The 14226-nt window shown below is 43.1% G+C and overlaps 1 protein-coding gene across 1 annotated transcript in view; it reads left to right on the plus strand.

Annotated features, from left to right (window-relative positions):
* The first annotated feature begins 4858 nt into the window (after positions 1 to 4858).
* Positions 4859 to 14226, plus strand: part of NRG1 (neuregulin 1) — a 168227-nt gene continuing 158859 nt past the window's right edge. The window contains exon 1 of the mRNA XM_030467067.1: positions 4859 to 4898. The gene's annotated coding sequence lies outside the window, so the exon portion shown is untranslated. The remainder of the gene's footprint in view (positions 4899 to 14226) is intronic.

Here is a 14226-nt window from a genome sequence, read left to right on the forward strand (position 1 = left end):
GAGGCACAGATTACCATGGATTTATACCCAGAGTGTACAAGTCTAATTTGGAAGCCCTATTAATCCCTTGTGGGTGCACCAGGACAATGGCCATTATCATGCTTGGTCACAAAAGTCTTGCCCACAGTGAGGAAGATCACTCTGGATCCAAAACAAATAGGCATTTAATGTGAATTCACTAGACCACATTAAAGCTCTGTTTTGTCATTTTAATCAAAAGTGGTTTTAATGTAATTAGACTTCATTACCTTACGAAGTGAACATGAGAATATACACTTAAAAAAGTAGCTTGGGTTCATTTCCTTGACAGTACAATGTGTGGACTGGGCACTGGCTGGTGAAGTCACAGCAGTGAAGTGAGAGAGAAGTCAGTGCTGATGGCACTAGAGGACTTAGTATTTCTCTTAATAAATTTTCAATATCCATGACTTTTCACTATGTTTATTTTCAGAGGCCATATCCTTGGTTACAACTAGGGATGTTTTTCAGAAGTGTAGTATCCTGTAGAAACTCCAGACTGATAGATTTTTGAAGAATATAAAGTTTATGCCCATTAACTACAGAAAAATATTCATTCATTCATCCCACACTGAATATCTTGCACACTAATGGGGCCAATAGTTATGATAAGATGATCTAAGAAGTTCTGAAACAGTAAATGTTAAAGCACACATTTCTCCTGTGTCAGTTTCCTGAACCTTCACAAACTAAGTCCATAAAAATTGTTGGTAAATTGGAGGCAATGAGGTCTTGTTTGTAGCAACATATATACAGACACATGTACAAACAACTCTGAAATGTGCCATTTCCTGAAAAGAGACGTTAATGGGACGTCATCACCTGTCACGATTGCTGCTGTTGCCAAAGACATTGGCCTGTCAGCACGACCTTTAAACCACTGTTAGGATACTTTTGTGCAATCAAGATTTGCTTCTTCAAAATGTCAGTAGAACAAAAGCTACTGTTGTCCTAACTCAGCTGAGTAGATGTCAAAGAGTTGGTGCTTAGCTGCTGACAAAATCTCAAGTCCAATTTAAGATAAGGATATGTTTTATTCAGAGGGTATGTGATAATATAAGAATATGATTTATTATGTCAGGATACATCACTAAAATTCAATTCTATTTATGATGTTTCTTCATATTCTCTTGCCATCAATGTAGTGTCAAAAGTAGTTTTGCTGTTTATGCAGACTGTCTTCCCACTTGTCTTTATGGGTTTTAAAGGAACACCAAATGGAGAAAAAGATAAATCATCAGTCCTCAGTTTAGGAGAATACTGAGACTAGGGCTAAACCATGAACTTTACCAGTTTAGGAATTGGTTTTGTTAAATGATTATATTTTCTATAAGAAAAAAAAAGTCTTAAAACACATTAAAAAAATGTCTAAAACATTCTATCTTAGTAAGTCATTGGAGTCTCCAAGTACCTGTAATTAAGTTGTATGACCAATGTATTTGTAAATATGAACAGAGAAGTAAAATAAAATCAGATCATTAAAGTTTTAGTCAACTGTTTGTAATCCTGGAGCTCTCCTTACTTATTTTTGTTTACTGATCTGTCTTCTTTGCCCTGCATTGCATTTGCAGAGATGTTTATATAAGTGAGAAATTTGACTTAGCAGCATACTGCATTCACTTTGTGTGATGTAAACAATTACACTAAGTGCAGAGGTCCAGAGTAGCCAGACTTCCAACAGCTAGATGATATTGGGCATAGACAGAGGTTAGTTTTCATACTGAAGAAGCAGACACTGACAGACCAAGGACATGAGTGAGTAAAAGCTCCATACATAGTGTCTACTTTTGTGTTGGTGACAAAGTGGGCAGCTCTTCTTTTCCTGTCCTACAATGAAACAGCGCAAAGGAAAATGTTACTTCTGCTTCCTGAATAGCTGTTTAATTTTTATGAGATTGTGCAACATGCCTGAGCTATGGTTCACACCCCAATGAAATTATGTAAATGCTTGCATGCCTCTATTTCAGAAAGTCCAAAGTGGCCTTTGGATGTGAGAACTGCTAAACAGTATTCAGACTAGCAGATTCGACTCTGCTGCAGCAGATCAAAAGGTTGTTGCAGATTGTGCATTTTCTGATCAGTCTGGTTGTATGTTGTGCATTTTCTGATCTGTCTCTGACAAGACCACCCTCTACCACAGTACTGCAACTGGGGGGGGGGGGGGAGTGGAGTGGGGGAAGGCAGGAGAGCTGCTAAGCATGGTGTTAAATCAGCTACTACCCATTCTGTTGAAGTACCTCAGCTGGCGACAGCAAGGAGGAGAGATGGTCTTACCTGCTGTAAGTGATACCTGCTTCTTTTTCATTGGTATATACAGGAGTAAATCATACTTATCTGCTGGAGATCCATGACATAATGTCTAAAATTAATTAATCCTAGCCATTAGGCTTTTTTTCTGGGGCAAATTTCTGGTGTTCTCTCAATAAATTTCCAGTTTCTGACAAAGAAGGTGCTGGGAACTGAGGGATCTGACCTCTTATTTTTAGGCTTTCACTTTTAATGCATCCGTGGGTTCCTGGGGTCGTCTCACAGTATCACACCCTCAAAAAGATCCTTTGGAGGGGATGCATACTGTGCCCTGCTGATGGTGCTCTGATGCTGATAACTGCCAGGAATGACAATCTAATACTGATGAACGCGCCGCGAAGATAACGTTTGCCTTGCGCACTTGAGCGTACAGGAGCCTAGGTCATAACGAGATTATTTAAAAGTATACTTTGGGCACAGTCCTTACATTTTGCCGGAGTATGCTCCCACCTTGCTGAGTAGTGACCCCTTAAGGAAAAACCGAGCTACTGCAGTCAGTAATACTTCCATCGCCAGCTGTTCCTCCATGAGATACACTTTCCCTACCCGCTCTGCCTGGGGCTTATTCCCTCATTTTCTGTTCAGCAGATTTGAGAAAAGATGTCATAGCTCCGTGACCGAAGAAATCTAGATTCTCAGATACGTGGTGCAGCAGGCATCCTTTCTAGCCTTCGTGTCAAGAATTGTCCACATCTTTCACTCCCCTCTCCATCCCTGCCAGGTTTGATTTGTTCAGTGATGCTTTATTGCCAGGTCACTTAGGAAGTGTAATTTTTTGCCTGATCGTTTCACAGTCAGTGTTGTTCACTCCTCTTATTTTACTATAGAGAGAGAATTCACAAGAGCATTGGATTTTTTCTCTTTGTTTCAAAGTCCAAATGCTGAAACCCAGTATCACTGGTTAACCACTGTTTTCTTCAAAAGCTTGTTGCTTCAGGAGAATACCTTGAAAAAAAAGTTAACTCTAAAACTTTCAGCCACAGAAGATGAGGAATTCAGAGCATGTTGTGTTTGGAGTGTCTTGACTTTTTCAGGCCTGACTCAAGATGATTTTTTTCACATTTTCAATTAAAAAATATGGAAAAATTATACTACAGCCTCTATTGTGCATAATGAGTATTGAAAATGTTTTTGCAGATAAAAGGACATGCAGAGTAGTGTCCTCAAGAGAAGGAGGAACCTTCTAAGAACTGTTCAGTAGCAAGCCTAGTTTTAGGCTCTGATCCTACCTGGTTTTCCATGACTTTTCAAAGCATACAGGGAGAACTTGCCACTGTAAGATTTCAAGCAGTTTGTGTGGATCCTTTCTGTAACTTCTCAGAGTACATCATTTTGCACCAAATGCTGTAAGTGCATCTCCTTCATATAATGACCTAGTGCATCTCCTTCAGCACTAGCAGGGAACACAGCTCAGGTTAGCTAAACAAGAATACAGAGAGATGCTTGAAGTTTTCCAAACGACAGTGGAGTTCAGTTTGGTGTATTTACAATTCCTAGCTACGTTAAAGCTGTCTCGGGTGTAGCTTCATCTGTGAACTTCAGCAAGGCTTTACCTGCCCAAATCTCAGTTGTTAGAACTTGTGGCTCTGAGATCAGCCCCCTGAAGAGATACAAAAGTAAGAACAGACACACACAGTGAACGTGGACTGTGAGTGCGACCTCCCCAGGGGTAGGATCCCCTTGCAAACCACCAGGTGCGGGCGTGCGCGCTAGCCTTGCAAATCCTCAGACCCCTGACCACCCTCCACAGCCGGGGGGAGGGGGGCACACTTCCTACAACCCCGCAGGAAGATGCAGCTTAAGCAGGTGCGTAAGAGGCAGCAACGCAGCCGCACCCTCGTTTCTCCCACCCCCGACCCCTCGCCCGGGCCACCCGCGGCCCCGGGGAGAAGCCCCGCGGAGTTCCTCCGCCGCCTGCCCGCAGCTCGCCCAGCACCGTAGCCACTCGCCTAAGCCACCCGCCGCGGGCTCCGCCGATCAGAGGGGCGGCCCCGAACTGCAGCTCCCGCCCCGTCCTGCCCTGCCCTGCCCCGCCCCGCCCCGCCGGGTCTGCGGTGCCTGCGCCCTCCCCGGGGCCTGGGCCGCGGCCGCCCCAAACTCTGGGGCCATGCAGGCTCCTCCCGAGAGCGAGCGTGCGGTGCCCGGGGCGGGCATTAGTAAGGCGTGTGCCGAGGGGGTGTGTATGTGGGCTGGAGTTTATTATTATTAAGAAAGACAGGCAAAAGAAAAAAAAAAAGAGGAAAAAAAAAAAAAAAGGGGGTGGAGGAGGAGGGAGGGAGGTGAAAGGAAAAAAAAAAAGCCCGGAGACGAGTTTCCAAAAACTTCCAAGGAACTCGCTGCTCCAAGTCCCAGGCGGCAGCGGCAGGCAAGAGCGATGCTGGAGCCTCGGGCGCTCCGAGAGCCGACAGCGGCGGCGGTGGCGGGGACGGCGGCTGCGGGGAGCGCGGTGGCGGCCGGAGCCGGGATGGCCGAGAAGAAAAAAGACGGCAACGGGAGGAAAGGGAGGAAAGGCAAAGGGTCCGGCAAGAAGCCCGCTCCGCCGGAGGAGGGCGAGTCACCCGGGTCCACCACAGGTAAGGCCGTCGGCAGGTGCGGGGGCCGCCCTGTGCGGATCTCCCGCACGCTTTCCGCACCCGCGGGGCCTCACGCAGCGTGTGCATCCCCAGCACCGGCCCTGCCGCCGCCCGCCCCTGCCCGGTCCGGCCCCGCGGTGGCTGCTGCTGGCCGAGCTGCCTCGGCCGCCGAGACCCGCGACAGAGGGCTTTTTTGCCGCCTCCCTCTCTCCTACCGTCCCCGAAATGCTGAGCAGCTCTTGGCCAGCTGTTGCTTTCTTTCCTTCTTTTTATTTCTTCTTTCGTTCTTTCTCTTTTTCTTTTTCGTTTTCCTTTTCCTTTTTCTGTTTTTTTTTCTTCTTTTTTTTTTTCTTTCTTCTTTTTTTTCCTTTTTCCTTTTCATTTTTTTCTTTTTTTTTTTCTTTTTTTTTTTTCCCCTCCCCAGTTTTTGGAGGGCTTGGGGCTATCTCTCCTATTACAAAACACATTTTCTGTCGCTTCCTTTTCCCCAACAATCACTTAGGCGAGTTGAACAGATGGCAAAGTTTCGTGTGGGGTATTTTGTCTAAACTTGCATCTATTTACTCAGGGATGATCAGAGAGGACCTTTCGCTTGCTTAGCAGCACATGTTGTTTCTCATATGCCTCATCAGTATTAAGCACAAGGATTCATGTCAAGGATACCCTTGTCCACTGTAGGTGTCCACAGGGGCCAGACACTGTGAATCGACAAAAGGCAGCGTTGCAGCTGAGCATAGTGCCTCAACTCGCCCTAGTTATTGTTCTGTCAGTTTTTTTACTTTATGTTAGTTACTTTTTTCTGTCAGCCAAATGCCCCAGTCAATGCTCCTAGTGTTGTACAAACACACAGGAACATATGATGCTTTTCCTTGAGAGCTCAGGTAATGCCACTTAGTTTATCAGAAAGTCTAGGAGTACATACAGATGTATTCAGGTTTTTTTGCAGCAGCCATGGGTAACTAGACTATCTATTTAATTGAATTCTTGGTGGTAATTTTTTTTTTAAAGAAGCATATGAAGAGCAGAGTCACTGCCTGATCTGGGGCTCTTTATATTTTGTTTTGGGTTTTCTTTTCTTTCTTTTCTTTTCTTTTTTAAGCCACCAAATAAACAGAAAACCCAGAAGGGTAAAATTTTCTAAATATACCTCCACTGATTTTACGTAGTACATCATGGCCAACATGATGCTGCTCTAGACTGTAATCATCAGCCCTCAGGGAGGATGTGTGTGATTCAGCAGCAGCAGGTATACTTCTGGGCTAATGATCTTTACAAATTAACACTGCCCAATGCATCCTTCCCTTCTCTACATCTCTTGGAGACACAGCTCACCCAGCTTCTGCTCAGCAGTGGGTGTAAATGAGTTTTAGGTACAGCAGGGGAGATTTCCCCTGTTATGCCAAGCTCAGGACAAACTCTCATTTTAACTTTCCTGCTTTCTCTTCTTTGTTTTTTTGTTTTTGTTTTGTTTTGTTGTTGTTGTTGTTTTGCTGTGGGATTTTTTGGTTTTGTTTTGTTTTTTTGGTTTTTTGGGGGTTTTTTTGATTGCTTGTTTGTTTTTTTTTTTAAATATAATTCTGCTTGCTATCACACTATCTGAACATCGTGAGTATCTCCTGCTAAAACTAACTGCTTCCTAGAACATGAAAACCTCTGGCAGACTTAATCACGACAGCTGGGCTGTTTGAAGTGTCTGGGGTTTTTTGTTTGTTTTTTTGTGGTTCACATAGCACACAGGAGGATAGTAATATGTCGGAGTATTTCTGACAGGAAAGCTCACTGGAGGAAGTGTAAAGGAGATTCACATTTTCTGACTGCATACACCTCAGAGACCTGTGGCACCCTAGCCCATTCTTGCAGGAGGGCTTTCTTTTGCTCTGTGGAGGGGTTTCCATCTCTGGTGAAACAAGGTTGCTGCACTGGATGAGGTGGGACAGTGTCAGGAAACTGCTGCCACTTCTGGCCCAGGGCTCAGGAGACTCCACATGCCCTGGGCTGGACACTTGTGCCAGTGCTGAGCTATAAACCAGAAAGGATAATTTTTGAGTAATCCAAATCAGTTGACTCTGATCTAGGCAGAAATTTCTGAGAAAATTATTTTCTTTGTCTGGTGAGGGGAGCCAGAATAACAGTCTGGGTCATCCACCAAAGTATATATCACCTAAAGTTTATGTACCCATATGTATTTAATTCACACTTCTGGTATTGTGGTTTGGTTATGTCTGCCACTGAGAGAGTTTTATCTGAAAATCTGGAAGGTGGTAAGTGTAGACTGAGGCGCACCAAGGCAATGTTCAGATCATGCCTAGCTCCTAAGGCTTTGCTAAAACTCTAGAGGGTTCATGTCCATACTAAGCCAAAATATGTCAGTGTTTGAACAAGAAAAAGTCAATTTTTCTGTCAAGTGCTTACCTTACTTCTCCAAAATGACATTTTTTTGTAGAGTACCACCTTCATCCATACCTGACATTACTAGTCAAAAGTTTCCTGTGTGGGCAAGAACTGAGCATTCTTCTATCTTATGTAATCAGAGCCCCATTCCTTCCAAGATGGGTGTATGTGTCAGGGTAATTCACATGTATCTAATCCACCTAGTGCTTGCACGTGTGGTATCAAATGGAAGAATGAACTTCAGCATAAGACATCATTGTACATTTGACTAATAATCAAATAATGTCACTTTGGCCATGTTTCTTTTATTTATTATTTTTATTTATTTGAATTAATTTATTTTAAAATTTATTTATAATTTTATTAAGTCTGTTATTTGAGCATATTTTCTGCTTTGGGGGACACAGAACAAAAACTGTATTTTAGAAGAGAAAGAGCAGAAATATTAGTTAATGTAAAATGTAGCAAGAGAGCAGTTTTACATTTCATGCAACAGGCTTTTATCCTCTTGTTCAAGCATATTAGAGTTTGAATTAATGAGTGGGCAACACATGGTGATTAGCAGGTCTGAATAAGGGATGACATCAAGGTCTTCTGACTTTGGTGGGATTACAGTTTCTCCTTTCCGCTAATGCAGTTTTGATCACTTGGCTTATTTATGATGTGCAATCTGAGAGGTCAAGAAACTGTTTTGCTTTTTGGTTACCTGCTTTCTTAAATTGAATTATGTTAGGAACTGTCACCTTCTTTGATGTGCTTTCCTCTGTCAGTAGTTTGCTGGTGGTCTTCCACCATGAAAAACAACAGCTTGCAGCCAGTCCTCAGTTTTAAGAACTACGCTGTGGCAGAGATCTGTGCACTCAGTAGATCTTAAGGTTTTTGTTTAGTGCTGTTTTTTCTGATTGAACCTTCAATTTGCTTTTGACTTCAGTCTCGGGTCTGGAAGCACTGTCTTATTGGTAACTTGTCACCAGGTTGAAATCGTTTTTATGATTTGTAAAAAAAAATGTGGATGAGAAAATTTTTCTTTACTATATTCTGTTATAACTTATCTGGAAAGTCCAGAATTACTGTTCGACAAGTGAGTTACTGAAAAAAACACCTGAGCATGTTTGGCCTCCTCTGCTCAGCTTTATAGTGGTAACACAGAAAAAAAAATTTCTTCATGTATTCCATTGCATATGCAAAATCTGGGCTCTGTTACAAAAGTTTTGGGAGGTCCACGTTACTAAAGTTTCTTGACAAATAAAATTATGTAGAAGAACATTTTCCCTTCTCGCTTCACATTATATTGAACAAACTCATTCTGTCTGGCTTGTGTAAAGACCAGAGCAGTTACAGCTTCCTTCAGCAGGACACTGGAGGTGGAAAACTGAGGGGGGAGTATTACAAATGGACAGAAACTTACAGCTTTTCTCCAAGTGATTTCACTGAATAGCTATGCCAACTGAGAGTGCAGACAGGCTCAACAGATCTGCCAGCAGGGCTTCCTAAGACATCGCCAGCACACTGAAAGTACATCCAGCCTGGGCAGAAAAACTAATGCAAGGAAGCTGAGGTTGTTTAGCAAGGTCTCCAGGCCTTCCTCTCACACTGGCCCTGATCCTGACTCAGGCTGATGTTATAGCAGGAGCAGGGAAGCTGGGACTGGACCCACAGTGTCAGCTTTTGAACTTCTGCTACCCCACCCTTATTGCTGGACCACATAAGGTGGTGCTAGTGTAGTGAGAAAAAGAAGCAGCCTCAGGAAAATCCCTCTGTGAAATAGATACATTTTGGTAAATAAGGTGGTGCACCAGCACATCTGTTTTCCAGCCTCACTGTCAAGTATTTGCAGACATCTTGGGAAATGCGACTTTTCAGGTGGTCTTGCTTGGCAGAGTAGATGAGGAACAAGCCCTTGTGCTTGAATGGACAAAGTGTGAGAAGACATGCAGTATTTCTGAGAAAAACACCTTGATTGGTACAAAAACTCAACAGTGCCATCAGAGCAGTGAACTCTCTGCGTACAGGTTATGTCAGCCTCTGTCTAGTTCAATAGAATAAGCAGGAACATCAAGGCTCTGCAAGATTATGGTGCAGAAAGGCAAAGTTGGAATAGAGAAGAACAGCAAAGATGAGTCTTAATAATCACTTCAGTGAGGTGATCTCAAGAGCATTGTTCTGAACACATCTGCACTTGCAGAGCCCAGCGAAGGCAGGTTGTGGTCATTGACATAAAAAGCAAGTACCTTGTGGTTAGAAATTTAATTTAGATTTAGATTAAAAAACAGAGCTTTAAGGCCCTGTGACAAAATAAACAACACAGGGTTCAGATGAGATGAGCACAACTGAGCATCATCTTTGTCCGCATCTATATTCATAGAGAAGTCAGAAGGCAGGTCAATATTTTAGCATGATTTGAAGACAAGAGCCTTGGAGACGGAATGAGAGCTGTGATATCTTATAAAACTTGTCTAGTTCTAGAGGAAAACCATTGCTTAGGAGTTACATTATCTTTTTGGTGTTTCCAGACCAAAACATTTAGCCGCTGCTGGTATGCCTGTACATTTTTTCTGGAAGGAAAGCATCTCCACCTGTGTGCAATACCTGAATGCTCCAAACATTCCAAACAATCTTCAAAGCAATTTTGAGAATGAATCCTTTAAAAAGCATGCGAGTGCATTCATGTTTTGTGAATAAATGAGATGAGTCACCATTCAACCTTTTTTGACTTAACACTACAAGTACTACTTGACTACAGCTATGGGAATGCAAATAAAATTGTGAGGACATACCAGTGTAGTTGTCCAGTAAATGCTGTGTGTGTGCAGAAAGACATTCCCCCTGTAAAATAAATCCAGCAGCTGTTCTGAACTGTGTGCAAATATTGATACCTGGGGAAGTGTGAAAAATTTTTAATTATTTTTTTTTTTAATCTTGAGTGTATAAATGCCAAGATCTGATAAGCTATGAAAGGATTTTAAAACATTAGTCTCTGGCAAAGCTTGTGAACTGACACTCAAATCTAAGTTTGTCTATCTGCAATTGTGGGCTTCCCTTCTTGGTTTCTGGAAAGGCATGAACTGAGTAAGAAAAAAAAAAATAATAAAAAAGTGAAACAGTTTCCAACAGCTTTTGTAAGTTAAAAAAAAAAAAAAAAAAAAAAAAAAAGAAAAAAAAAAAAAAGAAAAAAAAGCATTCCGTGCAGCTGATTTTTCAGAACACTTCAGCACTCACGACGTGGGGCAGCTCACTTTTCATCTCATCTACTGAATCAAAGTCACTGTGTTTTCAAGGAAACTTTTGGAGTGCTCCGTTCAGGAACATCTAGCCACAAAAATCACAGAGGAGCTACCAAACATCTTTGACAACAGGTTCTACTTTAGACATCTAACTGGCAATTTGTTATTCTGAAAGTAAGGTGAGCTATGTGCTGAACTGTGGGAAACTTTCTTCCAAGCATCCCCCTTCCCCTCCCCCCCCTCCCCCCACTTTAATTTGTTCTTTAGCATCTGATAGCCCTTCGCGGCAGGTACTTAAACCAAGAGCAAAACAGTGAAGAACAATCATGTTGCATGGTGTCAGAAGTTCTGGAAATGCTACGAATTCTTACCAAATCAGTGTTTTGTTAACATTCCAAAAGTAACAAGAGTGAATGTGCCTTTAACAGTACTGATAGTTTATCATGTTCCGTTATGATACAAGAAAACAAACCAAGTGTCAATATTTTGTGTGAGTCATTCTAGCTGTACAAAGGACTGCTTGAGTGTGCTTTTGAAGTGCTTCAGTTAAACCCCAGTTGCTCCCGCAGATACACAGAGTTTGGGGTCGTCGGGGAACGGGGGGAAGGAGGGGGAGGAGGGCCCGGTCGTTACAGCCCGATAAAATTTACAGTGAAAAAAAGTTTGCGTTTGCAGTGTGACGGTGTCAGAGCCCAGCGTGCGCAGAGGCACGACCCAGAGAGGAGCCGTGTCAGGGCTGCGGTGCTTGCCGCCGGTGCTCACGAGACGAGTCTGTGGAAGTGCTGCGTTAACAAAAATAATTCCAATAATCAAGATAATAATAAAAGGGGAAAATGGTCTTCTGAAGCGAAAGGGAGAGGGTCTTGAGAGGGAGCGCTGGTGCCGGTGCCGGCGGCGGCCGCGAGAGGGTGCGGCGGGAGCGCGCTGCTGTTTCGCAGGGACGAGGTCCGGAGCGCCGGAGCAGCAGCGGCCATTCCGCGGGTCCTGCGCGGGGATGGTGGGGTCGCAGTTGCCCCAGAGATGCGGGGCTTTGGTCTGAGATGGGTGGGAGACTTGTTTTAAGGTCCTTTGGGTCTGTGTGTACTTCAGCAGTACCAAGGGATGAGGCGAGGATGGCAACTTGTTAAAGGAAAACAGGGGAGGGAGGGCTGTGAAGTTGTATTGAATCTCAGTGGAAGTGCAGGTAAACTGGTAGAGAAGCTGAGGCTGACACTTAGGGCCTGGCAAGCACTCTGCTCTGTTCTCATGGGATACAAGTATGAGGTCACAGGGATATCCATGAGCATGCTTTTCTCCTTTTTTCCTTCATCCTTTCCTTTCTTCCTTTCCTCCCCCACTTGCTTCCTCCCTTTCTTCATACCTTCCCTACACCTTTCCTTTTTTTTCTCTCTCCCTTCTTTCATTCCTTCCTCCTTTCTGTCCATCTGTCCTGCTGTCTTTTTTTCTTATGCCTCCTTCTCTATCCTTTTCTTCCTCCCTCCCTTCTTTTCTCCATCCTTGCCTCTTTCTCTTCCTTTTTCCTCCTTCTTTTTCTTTAATTTTTTCTAGTCCTCCTTTCCTTCCATCTGTCCTTTATGCTGCCCTTTTCATCTGCTCTGTTTGTGTTAATGGAGGGGAAAAAAACCCCAACCCAAACTGAAGCATTTCATCAGGAACAGATGGGGATCTTTAACATAATCTCCTGCCTGTAATAACTACCAGTATTTTATTTGTGCACAGAATACTGCTTGTGTCTGGTTTTTCATTTCTGGTTGTGGAATTTTCTGTGGGAGCATTAGATTTAAGGAGAAATTGACCATGTTATGTAGTTTGTTCACTGTGGACCATTTGACTCCTCCTAGCTCTGACAAAGAGTCCACAGGCTTCACAGCTCAGGCAAGAAGAGAGAAGATAATCCCTTTGTGACAGTTCACTTGAGAGCCTCATTCCCTCTAGGTATCTCTTTTGCAGGTTTTATGAACTGATGGCCCTTCCACCTCTATAATCAGGGGGGAATCCAGGTCAGGCAGTTTGGGCTTGGCATTCAGACTTGGACTCAGGCTGAGCCTTGCTCAATGCCTTTCTCCTACATTAACAGCTTTCATTTCACCTCTGAGTCAAGCACATGCCATGTCCTATGGCTAATGGTTAATCCCTTTGAAGACAGTTAGGGAAACATGCATGCATACCTGAAATGACTAAACAGAGTCCTGGTAACATCCAGTTGTGGAAGTGGTTGATAGAGATTTTTCCCACTGCTGTTACTGCCTGAAGAAGTTACATTATATATCAACACTGGGAAACTCATTGTGCATATGTGTGATATACAGTGACTGACTTCTCAGATTCTACCTTTGGGAAAGTCTACTGGATTTTGCAAGGAGAAAGAAGGGACTGTTCTGTAAATGATGTGTTGCACCTGTATATGGAATCTATATATGTATTTAGACAGTACACCAGTAAATGAAACAGGATTCGTTATTCTGTTAACACATTTTTTCATGTAACCTTGATTTGTGCCAAGTAAACCAGTGTTGCTGGTATCATCATAGTCTTTCTAGGTCTAGATGAAACCTGTATCCTTCAAATTCCCCTCCGTGAAAGAAATTGAGTCTAAGAGCAAGCTCCTGTTCCCTAGAAGCCTATAGGCTATGCTTCCAAGGTCACATCAGATCAGAGTCTGATCCCAGAGCAGAAATCAAGTTGCCTGACTCTCAGTCTAACCTCTTTCTTTAAACTACCCTGTTTCCTGGTGAATGGCCACTCTAGAGATAAGAACATGAACGTAACACAAGTCTGTTTCTTGCCCTGTTTTTGATGTGCAAAAAGATTACTTTCTCTCTGTGCATAAAGGGTTTCCTGGAAAGCACTATTGCAAAGGGGAATGAAAAGTGTGTGTGTGTGAGGGGGTTAGGTACCAGGCACATTGCCGTCCCACTGGTCCTCTGATCTGTGGCAGAAGCCATTTCCTTGGGGAGGATATGGAGATGAAGTGAACCAGGGAAGATGTCAGTTATGCCACTGTGACAGACCTGCATTTTTGGATTGTGTCACTGGTAAGTTTTGAGAGACTCTCAGGGAAAAGACATTATTAGAGAATTTTTCACACAGGTGGATTCCAAGGGCAGCATGTCCCAGTTCAAAAACAGAAAAGAAACTTCTCTTTCCAGTGAGAGCAATATGACCTGTGTCCCAGGTTAGCCAGGTGCCTCCTTCTTTTTTCTGCCTGCTGCCGTACTTCTGCAGTGAACCACACCAGCTTTACAGTAGTGTCCTGATTACCTCAAGAGAAATAACTTTCAGAAAAGTGAGAAAGTTTTTAGTTAGTTTGTCTTTATAAAACAAACCTGAAAACCTGAAAGCTGGGGGGTGGACTCTTTCTTGGAAAAAGTGGTTTGGAAATGCATACGTATAAAGTACACCGTAAAGCATGTATTCTCCATAGGAGAGCTGGGGGATGAATGGAGACAACAATGTACTTGCAATTAGATTGAAGACACTGATTTTAAAAGTGAAGGCAGTTAAGCAGAGAAAGGACATGCTTGTGTATGTGTGAAGGATTTCTGTCTCTCACAGCATTTGAGGTGAGTATTGGTATATTTTTTAAAAGAAATGCTATAGTTCATATGCTATAGTTAAGAAATGCTATAGTTCAACCAACAGCTATGGGATGAATGCAGATCTTACTGGGTGAGGTATTATCTGTGTGTCAGGCTTCTAGTCTGACCTTCTGG

The sequence above is a fragment of the Calypte anna genome, chromosome Z (assembly GCF_003957555.1).
Source record: "Calypte anna isolate BGI_N300 chromosome Z, bCalAnn1_v1.p, whole genome shotgun sequence".
Classification (NCBI taxonomy): domain Eukaryota; kingdom Metazoa; phylum Chordata; class Aves; order Apodiformes; family Trochilidae; genus Calypte; species Calypte anna.